The sequence below is a fragment of the Procambarus clarkii genome, chromosome 47, assembly GCF_040958095.1.
Source record: "Procambarus clarkii isolate CNS0578487 chromosome 47, FALCON_Pclarkii_2.0, whole genome shotgun sequence".
NCBI classification, from domain to species: Eukaryota; Metazoa; Arthropoda; class Malacostraca; order Decapoda; family Cambaridae; genus Procambarus; species Procambarus clarkii.
Window position 1 is genome coordinate 29,748,769 of NC_091196.1, and position 21,825 is coordinate 29,770,593.

General features: G+C 42.4%; 1 long non-coding RNA gene across 1 annotated transcript in view; it reads left to right on the forward strand.

The window, feature by feature from the left end:
• Positions 1-21,825, forward strand: part of LOC138350785 (uncharacterized) — a 229,840-nt gene that overhangs the window by 170,391 nt on the left and 37,624 nt on the right. The gene's annotated exons all lie outside the window — the stretch shown is intronic.

Consider the following 21,825-nt stretch of genomic DNA (forward strand, 5'->3'; position numbering starts at 1 on the left):
CGAGACGTGTAAGGCAGATTGGCTATTGCAAAAGCATATGAATTTGATATACAAATGTTGAAACGATTATTTGCAAGCTCTAATGGAATGCAGATAATCGCGTCAATCTTCAACTTCTATTAACTTCCCGTCCTCCCTCTCTCTTGGCAACTCCTACTTAATTGAGTGTCAAGATTCAGTCCTATTAACCTCTGGAGGGTTAGTTAGGACCATCCCAGTAGCCTAATGACCATCCAGCAAGTATACTTTTAACGACTAAAGTCAACTCTGTGTGTGTGTAATATATATATATATATATATATATATATATATATATATATATATATATATATATATATATATATATATATATATATATATATATATATATTGGGAAATTTATTGTACAAGATTTTATGAATACAAAATGTGGCCTTAACACATACACTACACAACCAATACAAGAAAAGTGAAAAACACGCCGATGGGAAACATTGGTAAATGTCACGTACAGATTCAATCATTGTTGCAAGTCAAATACTTCTTCGAATTCCTCTGAAGTTGGACTCGTGCCCAAGATGCAACAGGCATTTCCCCTCTGAATTGCGACACTGAGGCGCTGGAACAAAAAACTTTTCACTCTCTGGTCTTTTGTAGCGCTGATCAATTTGTCCCCCAATTCCTTCAGGAACTTTAATACATATTTTCCCCACGAACCGAGGGTCTCCGTACCGATCTGAGCATAGCTATAGCAGTGTGCCAGACCTCTGTATTTGATGATTTTCTGTGATTCCCTGAAAGAAGCATTGCCTCCCCCTTCGCATGCACTGTGGGAGAGGTAGGTACTGGCCAGTGTGGCAGCGCACGTGTAGTCCCACACCACTTGCTTACCATCCTTCCAAGGAGGCAAGGTGACCCCGTCAGGGCGCTTCAGAGGTCCGTTAGGTCTGAATAAGTGTGGTTCTCTTTTGTGCTGGGCAGCGGGCCGTGGCAAGGCTCCTCTTGATGATGTCGTTGACTTCTTCATGTCTTGCAATCTTACCCTGTGATTTACGACATACTAGACCATGACGATCATATTGGTCTGCCATTCGCAATTCCGCAGATGCATCTATGTTCGGTGAGGATGGGGGCAGCAAGGCGAAGGGCAACTCCAATGCATTGTTGTAGCAGTCTTTTCCATTACGGGGTTATCCCAGTGGGCCTGCTTGTGGTCTTTTGGGGCTTCTGGTCGGGGTTGAGGGTGTGTAATGGTTTACCCATTGTCTGGCTGCTTAGATGAACTTTTGATCGTGAGGTCCCGCTGTGTTTCTCATACGCTGTGGTAGGATCTGCCCTACTAATTCGCTGGCTGCTGTACATCTTGAGGTTATCTTGAGATGATTTCGGGGCTTTAGTGTCCCCGCGGCCCTGTCCTCGACCAGGCCTCCACCCCCAGGAAGCAGCCCGTGACAGCTGACTAACACCCAGGTACCTATTTTACTGCTAGGTTACAGGGGCATAGGGTGAAAGAAACTCTGCCCATTGTTTCTCGCCGGCACCTGGGATCGATCCCGGGACCACAGGATCACAAGTCCAGTGTGTTGTCCGCTCGGTCGACCGGCTCCTTTGAGGATAAGGATAAGATAATCCTTAATCCATAAGATAATCCTACATGAGGATAAGAATGCTGGAAATGCTACCTCAATTGCCTTTCCTATGACATTTTCCCCAAATCTCACTGGTAGTGTTGCTTGGTCCCACTGATATATATAATTGATAAACAAACCCTCTGACAACTGTATCATGTTGATCCTTAATGTCTATCGACAATACGCATCACGGGAAAGGATCAGAACCTCGTGTCTGCCTACTCCACCAAGAAGCGTCGTGACATGTCATATCAGTCTCCGTGGTGTAGTGGTAAGACACTCGCCTGGCGTTCCGCGAGCGCTATGTCATGGGTTCGTATCCTGGCCGGGGAGGATTTACTGGGCACAATTCCTTAACTGTAGCCTCTGTTTAACGCAACAGTAAAATGTGTACTTGGATGAAAAAACGATTCTTCGCGGCAGGGAATCGTATTCCAGGGACCATAGGATTAAGGACTTGCCCGAAACGCTACGCGTACTAGTGGCTGTACAAGAATGTAACAACTCTTGTATATATCACAAAAAAAAAAAAAAAAAAAAAAAAAAAAAAAAAAAAAAAAAAAAAAAAAAAAAAAAAAAAAAAAAAAAAAAAAAAAAATATGGCCGCTCAGCTTAGTCCCAGCCGGTCTATTGAGCTAATCAAAATACCTGTCTCAAAAGGATAGTCACTTGCTTAGGCTTTATCAAAGCCGTCCTTCAGCCTATACTTGACGTTGAGTCTTTGGAAGAATATCAAGTCTCTCTCTCTCCGTATTCTTATATAACTATGGTTGCTCTTTATTATATTTCTACTCTGAAGGGTTGTTTTAGAGATTTATATATTATCTGGTGTGTTTCATGGTTGGTTGTGGAGTTGTACTGTTGGCTGTGTGAGAGGTGTGGCGGTCAGTTGCAGGTGGCAAGGAATGCAACTGGTAGGGAATGAAGCTGGTAGGGGATGAAGCTGGTAGGGGATGCAACTGGTAGGGGATGCAGCTGGTAGGGGATGAAGCTGGTAGGGAATGCAGCTGGTAGGGAATGAAGCTGGTAGGGAATGCAGCTGGTAGGGGAATGCAGCTGGTAGGGAATGCAGCTGGTAGGGAATGAAGCTGGTAGGGAATGCAACTGGTAGGGAATGCAGCTGGTAGGGAATGAAGCTGGTAGGGAATGCAACTGGTAGGGGATGCAGCTGGTAGGGGATGCAGCTGGTAGGGGATGCAGCTGGTAGGGGAATGCAGCTGGTAGGGAATGCAGCTGGTAGGGAATGAAGCTGGTAGGGAATGCAACTGGTAGGGGATGCAGCTGGTAGGGGATGCATCTGGTAGGGGAATGCAGCTGGTAGGGAATGCAGCTGGTAGGGAATGAAGCTGGTAGGGAATGCAACTGGTAGGGGATGCAGCTGGTAGGGGATGCAGCTGGTAAGGGATGAAGCTGGTAGGGAATGAAGCTGGTAGGGAATGCAACTGGTAGGGGATGCAGCTGGTAGGGAATGCTGGTGGCAAGGAATGCAGCTGGTGGGAATGCAACTGGTTTGGTTTCACGATGACGTGAGAACTATAAGTCTGTGTGTAAAGAATCTTATGAGACCAGCAAAAAAAAAAATCTCTTCCAGTCGTAACTTAGAGAGCGGAACGTAAAAGCGTAACGAGACCCCACACGATCACGTCGTTCGTACAGTGATAGTGAGCACGACAACACCCGTCGTTTCTGAGGCTCCCTGAAGAAAAACTGATGATGATGAGGGCAGGTGTTCGGGGCCAGACAGCAGGGAAGTGGTTGGAGCTGTGCTGGTTCCAGGAGAGTATACCCCGTCCTCCTAAATAATTCCCAGTGTCAAGAAAACTGGTCAGTTTAAAGTGCCATTGACCTAACCTACCTGCTGAGGACCCAAAGCAGAAAACTGGAGGGTACGTCACTTTCGCCAGCCGCTTCCATTCTCTTGTACGACAATTTTTGTATAACTCATACGTGCGAAAAGTGACGTTCTTTATTGGAGGACGGGTTGTTAAGAGAGGGCAGTGATATGGACCTAGAGCTAGACACCAGGATCATAAATGAGGGGAACAATCTACAATAATCTGCTTATATATACAACACTAGATTGGATACTCGGCGGTGCCCGGATCGATTTGGTGACTATAGGTCTCATCTCCTCAACATACACTAAAACACCCTCCCCATGTCACTGCACACGCTCTTCCCATATAAACAAACAAACAAACGAACAAATCCACAAGGGCTGTGACGAGGATTCGAACCTGCGTCCGAGAGCATCCCAGACGCTGCCTTAATTGACTTATCTACGATATGGTAAAAGAGTTGAAACTGAAGTTCTACTGAACTTACTGGATCCTGCAGCCTCTCCGAGACACAAACCAGGGTTTTACCCAACTCTCCCATGCACTCGAGCTATGCCAATAGGCCGTTCTCCCTCTGCCCATGCCCTCCCTATCTCATTTATGGCCATACATGACATACACTATTTTTCTGTCTCCTCCCTCCCTGCCCTCACATGCCCCTTCCCCGTCTCCTCCCTCCCTGTCCTCACACGCCCCCTTCCCTTGTTACCTTAGCCAAAAGGTTAAGGCAAGAACAAAAATTAATCACCTGGATACACAATTTGAAAATCAGTCTCTGAATATATATATTTTTTTATTAACACTTTTAGGTACGTCTGCATTTGTGCAGCTACTCTAGACTATATGAAGGGGAGTACAGTGTGTGTCAAGAACTAGCTACCCTAGACTATATGAAGGGGAGTACAGTGTGTGTCAAGAACTAGCTACCCTAGACTATATGAAGGGGGAGTACAGTGTGTGTCAAGAACTAGCTACCCTAGACTATATGAAGGGGGAGTACAGTGTGTGTCAAGAACTAGCTACTCTAGACTATATGAAGGGGAGTACAGTGTGTGTCAAGAACTAGCTACCCTAGACTATATGAAGGGGGAGTACAGTGTGTGTCAAGAACTAGCTACCCTAGACTATATGAAGGGGGAGTACAGTGTGTGTCAAGAACTAGCTACCCTAGACTATATGAAGGGGGAGTACAGTGTGTGTCAAGAACTAGCTACTCTAGACTATATGAAGGGGGAGTACAGTGTGTGTCAAGAACTAGCTACCCTAGACTATATGAAGGGGGAGTACAGTGTGTGTCAAGAACTAGCTACCCTAGACTATATGAAGGGGGAGTACAGTGTGTGTCAAGAACTAGCTACCCTAGACTATATGAAGGGGAGTACAGTGTGTGTCAAGAACTAGCTACCCTAGACTATATGAAGGGGAGTACAGTGTGTGTCAAGAACTAGCTACCCTAGACTATATGAAGGGGAGTACAGTGTGTGTCAAGAACTAGCTACCCTAGACTAAATGAAGGGGAGTACAGTGTGTGTCAAGAACTAGCTACCCTAGACTATATGAAGGGGGAGTACAGTGTGTGTCAAGAACTAGCTACCCTAGACCATATGAATATCAGTGATGAATACACTATTTAACAAATTCTAAACTCTACGGAGTTTGTGCTGCTGTAACAAACTAGGTTTGTTGTAGGAATTATTCAGTATGGTTTCTCATAGACTATGGATGTTTGGAAAGTTTGGTGTCAAGTGGTAGTTGACCAGACTCTGGAAGCACGAGGCATCTCCCCTGGGACTAGCGGTTTAGGTCACAAAATGGCAGGCTCCTTTGTATTAAGCAACGTATAATGAATTATTTTACAGAATTCAGTAATTTAGAGAAATTAAAGTCTTCATTCATATTGTATTCAATAGTATTCCTGTTTAAAGTATCAAGAGTATCCTCAATTGTCGGAATACTTTAGTAAGTCACCATCAGTGACGTCACTAGTTGGGACTAGCCCGTGGCGCAGAGCGATTTGGGCGACCCGAGGTCACGGGTCACCAAAGTCTTCCACATTTAGTAATTCTAAAAGGTCAAATAGCCATTTTGTAATTGGAAATAGCTTTTTCCTAAGATGCCTGTGCAATTACCTACAGTTTATAAAACTTCAACCATCTGGGCTGTTCAGGGCAACAGAGATTAGTTGTTCATCTTAAACCCTGCTTAGTAATCTTGGTAAACCTGGCGTAGAAATACCCCCAAGCTGGTCCGTCTAATTACCACAAGCTACCACAAACTACACAAACTTCAGAAAGCTTCCTGGCAATACGTTAGTAATGAATAAATATGATATATTAAGTTAGGCTGACCTAACCTAACCTAACCTATCCTAACCTATCCTAACCTAACCTAACTTAACCAAACCTAACCTAACCTAACCTAACCTAACCTAACCGAAGCTTGGATCGTCGACTTGATTTGGCGTCACCAGCTTTTTATTTTCGTCTAATTTCTTTTAAAAAGATATTTTTTCAGATTAAAATTATGTTTTTTCGTGTTGTACATTCAGCACCAACATTATAATGAGTAAATATATCATATTTATTCATTACTAACGTATTGCCAGGAAGCTTTCTGAAGTTTGTGTAGTTTGTGGAGGAGGCAGAGTGAGGGAGGTGTGTGTGGTCGTGGTCAGCAACTGGAGAAGGTCATCCACCTGCCTTTCCCAAGAGATCAGCCTACATCTACATGGTCGCAGTGAAAGGTAGTCTGCTATAGTTCTGTATAGGAAATTAGTTCATCACATGCCTAATTCAGGGAGTGTTAACTATAGGGAGTGCTTTGATTTAGATTTTGAATAAATTATTTAGTTAGTAACTTGCATTTTTATTATTTCCATTTCATGTTTTCCATTGTCTCGTGTCCTTGTCACGTGGTCCCCACGAGGCTAAGTTTTCAGTTGGGCTGCAAAGCCTAATAAAGATTAAGAGTTCAGTTATCCCTTTGTTTGCTATAATTTCCCACACTTAACGTAGATTCTTCCCTTCTATTCCAAATAACTGGGGATCAAACCCCAAGGTTCATTGAGAGCAGAATCGGTCCAGACCCCGGTTATTGCTCCCCGTGTTAATGGTCTGGTGGTGACGGCGTAAAGGAGATTCTAGAGTTTGCTAGGGGTCTAGTTCCACGTCGTGAGGCTATAGAATCTTAGCCGGTCAAACGGCTTAAGACCACGTGGCGTGGGATTCGACTTAGAGTAGTAGCTCTGGGGTACCTTGGATTGAAGAGAAATAAATCAGAATACGGGTAGAGGTAAGGGGTAAAGGACGGAGTCGAGTCGATACTCACCCCCCCCCCTCCCCTCCGTGTTACACTACACATTTCATATCAAATGATTGGGGAAGATGATGTATAGATGCAGGTGGCGCCCCTTCCCCCATCCAAGATAGACATTTGATCAGAACCTGGCCACGTTATAATACTCCCCATAAAAATCACCTTTAATCCTATTCAAATTTAATGAGGCTATCCTCAAGCATCTGGTCTCCAATCTTGGACACAGACACGTCCTCTCATAGATACAGACTATATAGAGGGGGTAGGCAGCTGAGCCCGGGTGTCTTTTTCCCTATTCCCCCCCCCCCCTCTTTCTCTTTTTCCTGTTTGTCCTACCCCTTTTCTCTCTCTCCAGCTTCACCCTCCTTCCCTCAAGATCCTCCTCCTTTTCCTCTTTCCCCTCTCCATAAGTGTCGCCCTTTCTGCTTCCCTCTATCCCCTCCTCCCCCCCCCCCCCCCCACCTTCTCTCTCTTTTAATCTGTCTCTGCTCTTTCAGTCTGTATCTCTGTCTTCCTGTCTTCCTGTGTCTGTCGGTTTTTAGCACAGTCATTGGTTGATTTTTGGTTTGTTTGTCTCTCTGCTGTCTTTATTTTTGTGTGTGTCTGTATCTATGTTTGTAAGTCTGTTTCCCTGTGCTTCAGTCTGTCTCTCTGAATCTGTTTGCCTGTCCTTCCCAATCACCCTCTCTCTTCCTCTCACTCTCCCACTCTTTCGGCGGTGTAGAGTAGAGAGAGAGAGAGAGAGAGGGGGGGGGGAGGGGTAAGGTTGGATTTGTCCAAACTTAGGAGAAAGCATCTTAGGAAAAAGCGCCAAGCCATCACGACCATATAGCACTTAGAAGGGATCTGGATAAGGATTTGGGACGGGATGGGTGAGAATTTAATGGTGGCCCAACCATTTGGACCGTCGGGGGATTGAACGCCGACCTGCATGAAATGAGACCGTCGCTCTATCCTCAAGGCTAAGTGGTTGGATAGAGAGCTATAGCAATACAAGTTCAAAGGTGCAGTGTGAGGAATATCCTGGTGGCATCGTTAACTCTGTTGAAGCAGCCCGTCCTCCTAAGATCCCTGTACCCTTTAAGCCTTTAATGTCTCCCTCCCTCAATCACTCCCTCCATCCTTCACAGTCTTACTCTCTCCCTAACCTATCCCCCTTCCCTCATTCATCCCCCCCCCTTCCCCTCACTCCACTCTCTCCATAAACGCACCATTAGGTGTAAATGTTCCATCCCTGGCATTTATGATGATTAAGGAATACTTTCCTCTCCACGTATAAAAAAAATTATTTTGTTGGTAAAATTTCTTTAAAAAAAAAGATATGAACATATGACCTGTAGTGCAATTAGTAAAGTTACATTAAAAAAAAGCTTTTCCAGGGTACAATCCTGTCCAGGTATTATAAAATCTGTGAGAGATCGTAAATTACCTTAAGCGATTATTTCTATCATGCGGTTAATCATTTTCAAATAATGTATTTTGAAGGCATTTAACAGTAGACATCGTGGTAGCAAGGGGCAGCATGCGGGGGGCAACGACATATTCTGAAGCCCCCGTTCGAGCCCCCATCACATTGGAAGAATAAGTATTATATACTTTAATTCAAGGACACAAAATATTAATCCTTAACTTAGATTATTATATATATATATATATATATATATATATATATATATATATATATATATATATATATATATGTCGTACCTAGTAGCCAGAACTCACTACTCAGCCTACTATTCAAGGCCCGATTTGCCTAATAAGCCAAGTTTTCCTGAATTAATATATTTACTATAATTTTTTTCTAATGAAATGATAAAGCAACCCTTTTCTCTATGTATGAGGTCAATTTTTTTTTATTGGAGTTAAAATTAACGTAGATATATGACCGAACCTAACCAACCCTACCTAACCTAACCTAACCTATATTTATAGGTAAGGTTAGGTTAGGTTGCCAAAAAAAGCTAGGTTAGGTTAGGTTAGGTAGGTTAGGTAAACGAAAAAACATTAATTCATGAAAACTTGGCTTATTAGGCAAATCGGGCCTTGAATAGTAGGCTGAGAAGTGCGTTCTGGCTATTAGGTACGACATATATATATATATATATATATATATATATATATATATATATATATATATATATATATATATATATATATATTTTGCTTTTGAGTGTATATCTCTACCATTTGGCTGGAATTTTTAAATAATTTGTGACAGACGATGCTTGCTAACTTCTTTTAATAGCTGCTAACATCAATGAAATGAGTTGAGTCTTGTAAGAAAAAAATATATATAATTTAAGAAGCCTAGGAAAGTCTTCCCAGCGTGATGTTATAACGTCCCCGTGAGGAGAAGGCTTCCATTTGCCGAGTGTAATATTACGTGGGTTCCTCCTCGCTAACTCTGGGAATTAAGACAAGCCGAGTCTATCATTACAGACGCCTAAGCACGGGCTGAAGCTTGCAATTTGCTCCACATCTCCAATTAATCGATTATTAATAAGGCAATTGGCGCGTTGTTTAGGGTGTGGAGAAGGGGGGAGGGGGCATGTGTGGAGAAGAAGGGGGAGGGGGGGGTATGCATGCGTGCATCCGTGTTTTCTGAGGGGGTTGGCCTCGACGCACCGTTCAGGGTATATATATGACGGATCGGTTGGATTACTTGCGCATGTAAGGCCTATATATATATATATATAAACCTTAGCTCTATTAAACCTCTGATGTAACAGAATAATGAACCTGAAGGCTACCGAAATTGGTGATCAACCAGCAACAGGTGTAATGTTAATCCCGGACTTCATCTAGTCTAAAGGAAATCGCGAATGTAACTACACTAGGATGTGGAACACAGCCTCTGGGTGACATTGGCAAGCCTGTGTTTTTAAAAAAATCTGATCTACTTAAACCTTTCATTAAATAATGGTTTTAATGAATATTTCACGCGGTGTCTGGCATAAGAAAAACCTAAAATATATTGAAAAGATTCGCGTTAGAATTAATCTTACCCTTTCGGTCATATTCAACAACGTATGTCTACAAGAAAGACTGGTACCGAAATATACTAATATATATATATATATATTTAGGTAGTTGTGCTTTCTGGGTTCGAGTCCCACTGGTGGGTGTTGTCCAAAGATTATTATATATATATATATATATATATATATATATATATATATATATATATATATATATATATATATATATATATATAAAATATACATTTTTGCCACGATATATAAAAGTCCTCAACGTAGTTAAACTGAATTCAAGTGACCAGTGGCTACTGTGTCCAGAAGCCGTGAAGGACGGGACGCTAGTGAGGTGAGGTGGCAAGTCACCGCCAATCACCAGACCGGAGCATATAAGGGCCTCGACCTCCCTTGGAAATCATACGAGAAACGATATTATTAACTCCGTTTTGAATTGCATATTTTTTTCTCTCTCCTAATAGCTGTCTAGAAATGTGTCTCAGAATATATTCCAAAATATTTAAGTTAATCCATGACATCACAAAATCTAGGAAATTATATGATTATTATTGAAAATGAAAATAAAAAATAGAGGTAATTATGGTACAAAATGCATAATAATCCCATTATGTTTTTATTAAAGAAATATTTTGGGATTTGTTTTTAATTACGTTTTTAATGTTACATCTTCTTGAGGTGGTGAGATATGAGTGACAGGCAGTGTGGCAGCAGACAACTTAAGATATATTACAATAATATCACTAATCCATTCCTCACCTTTTCTTTCTATATTTGTGAGTTACGTTACTTGCTTTTGGGCATGATATTGCGACCCTTTTTTTTGTCCTTTTAAAACAACCAAATTCGCATGAACTGTCAAAACACTTCTCATACAATAATGGAACGTTTCTCTCACACAATAATGCAACACTTCACACTAACATTACACTCTTAAGTGTGAATATGACATTCCAGATCACGGATGAAGAAGCATGGGGAAGATAAATAGCCTCGCAGAGCTATTTAAATATTATACATTTATTTTGTTTCGCATTTTAAAATATTCCCCCCCCCCCCTGGATTGTTTGCTAGCCACCAAGGACATCAATTGTTTCATTAATTTTCACCTGGATGTGGGAATTTGTGTCTCACTCTCAAGGGAAATGTAGCCACGACTTAAGACAGTGAATGAGAGAGGTTTGTGTTTTGCTTGATTGAGAAATGTTTTTGTGCTGTTTGCGTAAGCGTACTTGTTTGTATTTATTTATTTTTTTGGTTTGTGTTGAATGAACTGTGGCCCAAGGGTGTCTTGGCCGTCAGTCACAAGGTCTAATGACTGACGCGACTTGTGTTTTATCTTGTCTGGAGCGATGAGTGTTTTTTTGTTTTGTTTTTTTGACACCTGGTTTATTCCTGTTCTTTATTACTTGGACACCGAAGAAATATTTCCTGATGTCGATGTTACTCGTGTCGCGTGTGGTGTGTGGGTACTCACCTAGTTGTACTCAACTTGTTGTGCTTGCGGGGGTTGAGCTCTGGCTCTTTGGTCCCGCTTCTCAACCGTCAATCTACTGGTGTACAGATACTTTATAACGTTAAAGTGTTTCTGTGGCTCATTTGGGTACTCATACTCAGCGGACCTGTGTCCTCTTGTTCGTGTACCACCCGTGTTAAATAATCCATCCTTGTCTACCCTGTCAATTTCTCTGAGAATTCTGTATGTGGTGATCATGTCTCCCCGAGCTCTTCTGTCTTCCAGCGACATGAGATGCAGTTCACTCAGGGTGAACTGCATCTCATCTGCAACTACCAAGAGACGTAACTCTTGCCACATAGTTCTAGGGACTATACCTCTACATTTTTTCCAGCTTCATCTTGTGCTTGACAAGGTACGGGCTCCATGCTGGGGCCGCATACTCCAGGATTGGTTTTACATATGTTGCATACAAGGTTCTAAATGATTCCTTACATAGGTTTCTGAAGGCAGTTCTGATGTTAGCCAGCCTCGCATACGCCGCCGATGTTATTCTTTTGATATGGGCTTCAGGAGACAAGTTTGGCGTAATATCAACTCCTAGATCTTTCTCTCTGTCTATTTCGTGAAGGACTTCATCTCCCATTCGGTATCCCGTGACTGGCCGCCTAGTTTCATTACCTTACATTTACTTGGGTTGAACTTTAGTAGCCATTTGTTGGACCATGCCTTCAGTTTGTCTAGGTCATCTTGTAGCCTCATATTATATTCCTCTGTTTTAATCCTCCTCATAATTGTTGCATCATCGGCAAAGATTGAGAGGAACGAATCTATTCCCTCTGGGAGATCATTTACATATACCAGAAACAGTATAAGTCCAAGGACTGATCCCTATGGGACTCCAGTGGAGACGCCTCGCCACTCCGAGACCTCATCCCTCACAGTGACTCGCTGTCTTCTGTTGTTTAGGTACTCCCTTATCCAGTGGAGTACCTTCCCTTTCACTCCTTCCATCATCTCCAGCTTTTTCACTAGCCTCTTGTGTGGTACTGTGTCAAAAGCTTTCTGGCAATCCAAAAATATGTAGTCTGCCCAGCCCTCTTTTTCTTGCCTGATTTTTGTTGCCTGGTCGTGGAATTCAATTAATCCTGTGAGGCAGGACTTGCTATCCCTGAACCCATGTTGATGTTGTGTTACAAATTTCTTTTGCTCCAGTTGTTCCACTAGCTTTTAACGCACAATCTCCTCCATCAACTTGCATGGTATGCAAGTTAGGGACACTGGCCTGTGGTTCAGTGTCTCCTGTCTATGACCCTTCTTGAATATCGGGACTACATTAGCTGTCTTCCAGATTTTTGGCAGTGCACCTATTACCATTGATTTGTTATACACCATGGAGAGTGGCAGGCACAAAGCGTCTGCTCCTTCCTTCAGTATCCATGGTGAGATTTCATCTGGGCCTATAGCCTTTGTCACATCCAACTCTTAACAGGTGCTTCCTCACCTCCCCACTGGTAGTCAAAAACTCATCTAGTGGTGTCTGGTTCGATATTCACTCTCTTATCTCTGGGACTCCTCCTTGGACTGGAACTGTGACGACCTGGTATTTTTTGAGTTCCTTGCAAACTTCCTTGTTCGTACCGAATCTGTCTGCCCCTGTCCTCAGTTTCATTATCTGTTCCTAAACTGTTTTTCCCCTGATGTGGCTGTGCAGCAATTTAGGTTGAGTCTTTGCCTTGCTTGCTATGTCATTTTCATATTGTCTTTCTGCCTCTCTTCTCACCCTGACGTATTCATTCCTGGCGCTCTGATATCTTTCTCTGCTCTCTAGTGTCCTGTTATTTCTATAGTGTCTCCACACCCTTGTACTTTGTGTCTTTGCTAGGTTACATATCTTACTAAACCATGGGTTTCTCGTCTGTATTTCGTTTTTTCCTTTTGGACTGGGACGAACTTGTCTGCTGCCTCCTTACACTTCTGTGTGATGTAGTCCGTCATGTCTTGGGCCGTCTTTCCTCTGAGTTCTGTTTCCCAAGTTTTATTTGTTAGGAATTTTCTTAAGTCCACATAGTTTCCTTTTCGGAATGCCAGCCTTTTGTTTCTAGGTCCTTCCTTGAGTGCATTAACACTACTTCGACCAGATACTTAAAAAAACATCAGTACACTGAGATCGCTCATTCCCGCGGGGACTTCGAAACCGATTTCTCTTATGTCGGAGTCAGAGTGAAAATTAGGTCGAGTCTTGCTGGTTCATCGCTGCCACTCATTCTAGTGGGTCACCTGAGATGCTGACTAAAAAGGTTTCTTGTCGCCACTTACAACAGTTTAGCTCTCCATGTTTCCTCACCTCCGTGCGGTTCCTTGTTTTCTCAGTCTATCCTTCCGTGATTGAAGTCCCCCATGATGAGTAGATGGGATCGATATCTACAGGCGGCAGTGGTTGCTCTCTCAATTGGATGAGAGAGCAATATATATATATATATATATATATATATATATATATATATATATATATATATATATATATATATATATATATATATATATATATATACACAGTACTTGTGCCCGCAGGATCGAGCTCTTTGCTCTTGGACTGACTGACTTTGCTCTTGGACCTTTCTAACAGTCTGTTGTCTAATATACACTGACTCTCGCTCAGTTTTCTTCATTATATCCAATATCTCTCTCAGTATATCTATCTCTCATTATCTCCCTCTCACTCTATATACCTCTGTTTCCCTCGATATCTCTCTCAATCTCCCTCCTTCCCCAAACTTTTTTTTAATCAAGACTTGCGTTCATAAGAGCACTCAAATGGTTTCACCTAGTGAAACTGCAAGCAAGAGCTGTTATCATCTGCTTCCACACTGCCTGTCACTCACCTCTGTTCTACAGCCTCTACGCCACCCCAAGGAAGGAGATGAAACACTTGAGACGTAATTATAAACAGGTCACATAATATCCCTTTAATAAAAACTTAATGTTTTTATTAAAGATCACTTTGCGATTAGTGATTAAGTGATTAAGGATCACTTTGCATTCTGCACAATAACTGAAGATAGTTGTATTTTGGTCTCAATAATAATCATAAAACTTCCTACATCTTGTGATGTTAAACGATGTCATTTGAATTCACACTTCAGTTTGGATGTTTGGGACACATCAGCTGTTATCTCTATCTTTTTCTATCTTTATCTCTCTATATATCTCTTTCTCGTTTACAAATACAGACACAAACACATATGAGCCCAGTAGGCTCAGGAATCTGTACACCAGTAGATTGACAGTTGAGAGGCGGGACCAAAGAGCCAGAGCTCCATCCCCGCAAGCACAACTAGGTGAGTACACACCCTCTAAGATGCGGCCCACAACAGCTGTCTAACTCACAGGTACCTATTTACAGCTAGGTGAGCATTGGGATTGAGAAATCATGCCTTATTTGTGTCTATCTTCGGCCGGAAATCGAACCCGGGTCCCTGGATCGCGGACTCGAATTGCGAGAGGAGCCGGTTGGCTGAGCGGACAGCACGCTGGACTTGTGATCTTGTGGTCCTGGGTTCGATCCCAGGCGCCGGCGAGAAACAATGGGCAGAGTTTCTTTCACCCTATGCCCCTGTTACCTAGCAGTAAATAGGTACCTGGGTGTTAGTCAGCTGTCACAGGCTGCTTCCTGGGGGTGGAGGGCTGGTCGAGGACCGGGCCGCGGGGACACTAAAAATCCCCGAAATCATCTCCAGATAACCTCCAGAAACCCTTTGTGGTGTGTTAGAGGGGTAAGGTATGGATGAGGTGGATTATGTGTGTTTAATAAGTGACTAGTGGTGTGGGTACATGTGTTGAGGTGCGTAGGGGGGTGTGGCGGTGTGTGGGGAGTGTAGGTGTGTGGGGTGTGGTATTTTGGTTGTAATGTGCCACACACAAGGTGTTAAACACTTTCTCTAACTGTGACACCTGACACCTCCGCCCGAGAAGACATCTCAAGATTCCAGCATCCCGACACTAGACTGTAAACTTCCCGAACAGATGGGAATAAGAGCTTCTCTTAAACCTCTCCTCCCCTTTCCAAGTAACAAAAAAAAATAATATTCGATCCCACAACACGTAGTTTCGATCTCCTTATGTGTCGACTCGATTCCGTGGTATATGGGCTGTGAGACACGCAATTTTCACTGATAACTTATTCAGTGGGGGGCGGGGGATGTTGCTCATATTCACTGCCACTATGTAAACAAATGATCGCCATTCCCCCCAACTCCAACATTCTTCAATCCCTTTTAGTTATATTCTCTTCCCTTGTTGAACTTTCTCACCTTTGCCCTCTAATCGCAATCTCTTCCTCCCAGCCTCAGTCTCTACTTAATCCTGTCATCCCAACCCCTTTGGACTTTCCACTTACCTCAAGAGTGGCTGAGGGGACAGAACACTGGACGCGTGATCCTGTGGTCCTGGGTTCGATCCCGGGCGCCGGCGAGAAACAATGGGCAGAGTTTCTTTCAGCCTGTTACCTAGCAGTAAATAGGTACCTGGGAGTTAGTCTGCTGTCACGGGCTGCTTCCTGGGGGTGGAGGCCTGGTCGAGGACCGGGCCGCGGGGACACTAAGCCCCGAAATCATCACAAGATAACCTCCCCTCCTGCTCCATCCCCCTCTGGCATGGAAACATCCTCATGGTAAGATAATTAGGTCGTAGAGCACCCGGCACATGAGTCGTGGTGATATTGTCCACCGTAAATGCTTTCTTTTGCTTACATATAAAGATCATATGAGCCCCTTGAAGAGCAATTTTAGTCATTCATGAGAATAAGCCAAAACGCATGCACAACACACACACACACACACACACACACACACACACACACACACACACACACACACACACACACACACACACACACACACACACACAAATCTCCACCTCACAGAGATATTAGAAAGAACTTTTTTAGTGTCAGAGTGGTGGACAATTGGAATGCATTAGGTAGTGATGTGGTGGAGGCTGACTCCTTACACAGTTTCAAGTGTAGATATGATAGAGCCCAGTAGGCTCAGGAACCTGTACACCTGTTGATTGACGGTTGAGAGGCGGGACCAAAGAGCCAGAGCTCAACCCCCGCAAGCACAACTAGGTGAGTACAACTAGGTGAGTACACACACACATGCGCACGTGTTTCTTCCAATTCGAAACTAAATAAATACTGTAATTTGTTTTGCATGTGAGGCTGTGAGGAACTTTGACCCCCCACCCTAGTGAGGAAATGAGACACGGAGGAGAAACAGGGTGATCACCCTTGAGTATCGTCTCGCCAGTGTGACCCGTAAAGGCTCCACCCAACAAGGATAAGAAGCAAAAAAAAAACAAAACAAAAAAAAATCCCCCCCATACCCTCTCTCTTTCCCTCTCCCTCCTACCCGTTCGTCCCCTTACACACAACACAAATAACATTATAGTAATATTTTTTGCCCTACCGAATAATTCTGTATATCCATTAAGGATACACATCAGGTCTACCGTGACTGTACGATATTGAGTTAAAGCTTTTTTATATATCTACTGGACCACTACCACCACACAACACCGCTCTGTGACACAAGAAAAGGGGCACACTTTCTCCACCATCCACGACTTTCTCGCTCTCTCTCTCTCTTTTTTTTTTTATCTGTGTCTATCTCTCTCTCTGGCTTTTCTTCAGTCCATCCTGATTCTGTTTCTTTAACTGGGTAGTGGAGCTGGTTCTCAGGTTTCCCGTTGAGATCTCTGACAGGGTCATGGGGGGGGGGGAGGGGGGGGATGGAGAAGGCCCGGTTTGGATAGAAGGGGTTAGTATAAAGTGGAGAGGGGTGGTGGGGAGGGAGGATCGGGATAAGGAAAGGAGATTGGAGGTGGAGGGATTGTCGCGTGGTTGGGATAGGGGAGGGAGGGATGGGGGAGGGGGGGGGGTTGTGGTGGTTGGGATAGTGAGGTCTGCCATTGTTGGGATGGGGGGTGGGGGGGGGGGTGCGGTGTTGAGATCTTGAATATAATGATAAAACCTGGTGGGCTTCCTAGCTGAAATAGGCCTGGTCGACGACCGGGCCGCGCGGACGCTAAGCCCCGAAAGCACCTCAAGGAATAACCTCAAGGTAACCAGTATCTCAATTAACCAAGTGGATTCATATTTTAATTAGCTGGCGGTCAAGCGCCATAATGAAATTATTTAGTACAGACACAAGACAAATAGTATGATATCTTTTCTCACCTTCGCAACCTGCGTTTCTTCAGGATGACGACGATGGTGAAGACAATACCTCTTGTGATATTCTTGTCTTGCCACAAGAGAAAATTCTGGCCTGTAAAAGGGGACCTAATTGTCCTCAGGCCAGGAAATCTGCTAAGTGTACTAAGGTGGAAAATGATAACAATCGATTGAGGCCTTGTTGAGAAGTATTGATGGTGTGCACCAGGGAGCTCTGTGTGGTGGTACAGCGACCGTCTTGTCTACTGGAAAGCCAAGGCAAGGAGAAGAAAGTTGTGTAAGCTGGCGGGAATATAAATAACGACATTGACGGTACATTATGGAGCGGATTGCACAGTGTGGTTCAATCGAAATCAAAGGCGCTGATAACGAAGTTCGGGTAAGCTGTGGATAAACGCCGCTCTCATCCCGATATGAGAGATGAGAAGAGGTTAACGGTTCACTCAACTGGTGGATGTACTCTGGATGGTGTTAGCCTTAACCTGCTATCACAATCGGACCGGCAAAATTATACCCATTTTGTAAGGTGTTGCTACGGCTTCTGTGATGAACCTCTGGAAGAATGTTGGAGACAAATTGTGTTCTGGAAGTACACTGGAAAGGTTGAAGTGGATAGCTGTTCGTTAGCTGACTGGAAAGCTTGAAGCATTCAAACATTGAATTGAATTGATTTAAAGCTTTCAGCATTGTAAGCTTGAAGCATTCTTATTGGGGTCATAAGAGTGGTATAGGACTACAGCTGTTCAGAGGAAGTAGACTGGAAAACTTGAAGTGTACAGCTGTTCTGGAAGCAGTCTGGAGAGGTTGAAGTAGGAGGCTGCAGTGTGGTCTGTAAAAGAGGTCATGTTCTCCTAGAGTTGACCAGACCACACACTAGAAGGTGAAGGGACGACGACGTTTTGGTCCGTCCTGGACCATTCTCAAGTCGATTGTGTTCTCCTTGAGTACCAGAAACCGCAATTAAAGTCCCGCTGGAACTAGAAAGAGAAACACAACCACAGAAATACATTTGTAATTTGTGTAGAGAAAAAAGGGGGGAGGGGGGGGGTTTCTGTGTATCAGTTTCTATTGGCTCACCACCTCAACCTGTCCTCACACTTAATGCACCAGTATTTTGACGCTATCAACCACTGCTTCGTAATTCCGGTGATTTAATTAAATTTATAGCACCGCAATACAGACGCTTTCAGGGACTAATGAGCATCAGACTCGATAGCTTAGGTTGAAATTTGAAATTGAAATAGATAGCTTAGGTGGTTTGCTTATATTCGTACGCTCCTGGTTAAGCACAACCAATTGAAATTTGACGCTAGCTTATCTTTCATTTCATCGATTGCCCTCCCCTTTTCTTTTTTATAATTAGTTACAAAACTCCTAATTTAATTGTTGAATTTCTCTGTATTTCCATGTATTTTGTAGGCTCTGCGTCTCTTCCCTCTTGTGTTATTTAGCATTGTATTTACGTGTTATTTAGTATTGTATTTACGTGTTATTTAGTATTGTATTTACGTGTTATTTAGCATTGTATTTACGTGTTATTTAGTATTGTATTTACGTGTTATTTAGTATTGTATTTACGTGTTATTTAGTATTGTATTTACGTGTTTAGTATTGTATTTGTGTTATTTAGTATTGTATTTACATGTTATTTAGTATTGTATTTACGTGTTTAGTATTGTATTTGTGTTATTTAGTATTGTATTTACGTGTTATTTAGTATTGTATTTACGTGTTATTTAGCATTGTATTTACATGTTATTTAGTATTGTATTTACGTGTTATTTAGTATTGTATTTAGCAAACATGTTTAGCATCAGCCTTATTCGACCATTAAGATAGCGAGTTTGGGATCGTTGACACAGGCTTCATGAAGGCAATGTTAACATTGTGTCTCTCTCTCAGGTATTTAATATAAATTATCATAATTCGCCGGAGCTCTGGGGTTAGTGGTAACTATTATGCGTCCGCCAGTGTATATTAATTCCTACAAATTACCCATGATTTTCATGTAATATATATATATATATTTTTTTCAAATAAGTTGTTCTTATTTTCTAAATTTTGTTGATCATTGCGAAAAATCAAAGAACAGACTTTATAATGGAAAAAAATTATACAGCATTTCTATTTGACATTAATTTAATATTTACTACTACTGCAGGGCGTAATAACCCAAATGTTAAAATGATTAATGTATGCTTACAACGTCTCTAGGTGGGGAGGTTGGGGAAGGGGAGGGAATGTGGAGAGAGGTGGAGGAGGGTGGGTGGGGAAAGGGGGGAGATATGTGGGCAAACCTGTCCCCAAGTTGGTGACCACCCCCCCACTAACCAACCAACCCCCCCACCCCTCCCATCACCCCCCCCCCCGCAGCCAATCCCCAAATCACCTAACCTACCCCCTGCTGGTAAAGAATCTGTCCAGTATATGTTTTCACACACCTGAAGCACTGCTACGAGAGAGAGAGAGAGAGAGAGAGAGAGAGAGAGAGAGAGAGAGAGAGAGAGAGAGAGAGAGAGAGAGAGAGAGAGATATGAGACAGACTGACAGAGATACACAGACCAAGATATAGAGGGGACAAACATACACAAATAGGTAGAGACGGTTATATAAAATATTTAAGATGTCCTTTTAACCTAAAAAAAAAAAAAAATAACTAGTCACACGCGCCTCAGAAAACCACTTGTCCAGTTTAACATATGACTTTTATCCCTGACCTTTGACCTTGACGCCTTGAACCCAGTAACACCACCCCCCCCCCCTTCCCCCCCCCTTCCAACACCCCCCACACAAAAAATAAAAAGCATTAGGGCCTCCAGAAGTGACAACTCTCAACCAGTGGCCAATCAACACGGCTCAACAGGCCGTGTTGTAAATTGCCTTGTAAATGATGTAAATGAGGCGAGACTGACTGTTCATCTATAATCACAAACTGGTCCAGACTTTCACAGTCACACTGACCCAAATTTCCTTCCCTTGGCAAAACAAAAAAATAAAAACAGCATCTTTGCAATTTTCATATATAAACTCTTTGGATCAAATGCTTTTATCTTAGGATAAAAAAAAAGGTGGCAAATAACACTAAAAAAGGACTCCCCCCCCCCTTTCCCTTTTCCCCTTCAAATACCTTCGAATTACACAACTTTTGCTAACGACACAGTTACAATTTTTTGCATACACAAACAGACAAGTTGATCAAGTAGTGCTGTAACTGCAACATTCAGCCTCCCCTCCCACCCCCCTGCCTCTTTCCCATTTATTTGTTGGTGGATGGAAAAGGTTGTAAAAGCGCGGGAAAGGAGGATGGGAAAGGAGTAGTGCTGACATAGGAAATCTGCAGAAATTGAGATTCTTATCCAAATTCAGAAATTAGTCATGAACGGTTGTACACTAACTTAGTTGTACACTAACTTAGTTGTACACTAACTTAGTTGTACACTAACTTAGTTGTACACTAACTTAGTTGTACACTAATTTAGTTGTACACTAACTTAGTTGTACACTAATTTGCATGACTGCGGGCATTTTATTCATTAATACGAGTCAAATCACAATGATAACATTACTCCATTACAATGAAATCACAAGGGCGTGATATATCAATGAAGATTATTTTGAGGCAATTTTGAGTGACATGAAACTGGCGTTATAACGGTTGAAACAGGTGTCTGGGAACCAGCAGAACGCGGGTTCAAGTCACTCCAATAGCCTCAAAATGATTTTTCATTATACTCCACATCTATACAAGTCACGGGGATATATATACACAGAGTGAGGTATACCCCGATTCACGGTGTAGGTATACTGAAGGTTTACAGGATTAAAGTTGTTTTGTTGTTTTTAAAGTTGTTTTGTTGTTTTTAAAGTTGTTTTTAAAGATTAAAGTTGTTTTGCTGGTTGGTTAGTAGGCTATTGTGGCGACCTTAATAACCCTCTAGAAGTTTGATAGGCTTTACCGCAAAACATTTTACACACCGAGAGAGGTACCTTGATTCTCGGTATACTTGTAATAAACCCAGTTTACCTCAGTCCTGCACACAATTTAGCACTGAAGTGTACTTGTTGGTCAGTAAACTCCTGTAGAGGCCTAAATAACCCTCTAGTGGCCCGAGAGAGGTCTATAAGCCCAACACCTAACCATTAAAATAATACATTATATATTGTGCAAACAAAATGTCAAGGCTCATTTTGACACGATAACACATAAAAAGGGACACTGCAAACAATAGGAATTGTTACAATTCTGATGGCATTAAAAGACTCTTTATAAAATAAAAGTGCTACATAACAAATATCTTAATGCACAATAAAATATATATATATATATATATATATATATATATATATATATATATATAATATATATATATATATATAT